Source organism: Pygoscelis adeliae, unplaced genomic scaffold (genome assembly GCF_000699105.1).
Source record: "Pygoscelis adeliae isolate BGI_AS28 unplaced genomic scaffold, ASM69910v1 Scaffold706, whole genome shotgun sequence".
NCBI lineage: Eukaryota > Metazoa > Chordata > Aves > Sphenisciformes > Spheniscidae > Pygoscelis > Pygoscelis adeliae.
In genome coordinates, this window is record NW_008824953.1 from 38,539 (window position 1) to 39,816 (window position 1,278).

Consider the following 1,278-nt stretch of genomic DNA (forward strand, 5'->3'; position numbering starts at 1 on the left):
AACACAGAGGTGCAAACCCGCAAAACGGCGATGGGGATGAGGAGAATGACACCTTACTGCGCGCAACAGAATTGCTGAAGGATTTACAGCGGCAGAATGCAATTGCACAAAGAGACATTCAGCCAGGCGCTGCTAGCTATCTCCCAGATGGAAAAAGAAACAGGGACAACGTCAAGTCTTTAGGCTCTACCTAGCTGGTGCTGCTCAACTGTATAGTCAAGACTACGCAGAAATACCTTGGAGGCACGTTATTTTTGCATACTAATTTACCTTTTCAGCAAAAATACTGCAATCGTGGTTACATCGTCATGGCATTCCCACTCTCACTGCCATTAATTTAAGCAGCGATTATCAGATGATGCTATGTCGTTGTATTTGGGGTTGATTTTTGTTTCGTTTCTATTTCAGTTTCGCTAAGGAAAGTCCTTCCTTCAACGAAGTTCCAGGAAACAAACAAACAAACAAACAAACAAACACACACACACGTCTTTGGGGAAAAAAAAAACCTACTGGGGAAAATAGCACAAACCAGCTGCAGCCCTCTGCTGCCATCGTATGGGAACTGCCTTCGGAGCAGCAAGAAAACCTCTCCCGAGAGGTTCAGCTGCTATCCCCAAGAGAACTAGTTATTTATAGCCAGCTACTTCGGAAGCAGAATTTGTGAAAAGAAATAGTTATTTTAAAACCCAGTTTGTTAGTGAATACGAACTGTTTACTGCTCTAACAAAGAATGGCAGCTTGCCGTGGTTCCCCCGAGATCGCAGCACCATGGAACAATACTATTTTACAGTATAATGCGATAGCGTATACCGGCTGCACAGCAGTTTGTAACTTGTTGCAGCACAGCCTCCGCTAGCAATGTTTGCAGCTGGTGGTGTGCCACATTTTTCACAACGCTACAGCTTTGCTCCAAGACATATGTTATGGCACGCTGACTTAGTGTTGCGACACCTTTCCACTGCAGCATAATTAATTTGTATGCGGGCTTCATGGTCCTGCGTAAGCTTGTCCCGCAGCATCGTGTCGCAAGAGCCGTGCAGAACTGTGCAGCGAGCTTCTGCTCTGGCGTTAGCAAACGCGGGGGCCTGGCACCATCGCTCGGGGTCACGTTTTTCCCCAGGAGATTGAAGACGGGGTTCGGTGGGCCCGGTCTCAGAGAGGAACAACTTTGCAGGACGTGGGGGTTGCGCTACAACGCGGGCCGGTGGTGTGCTGAGATTTGGTCGTGGCAACGACCTACAGAGGAGACCTGCAGCTCCGTGGGTGTCCTGATGCTCG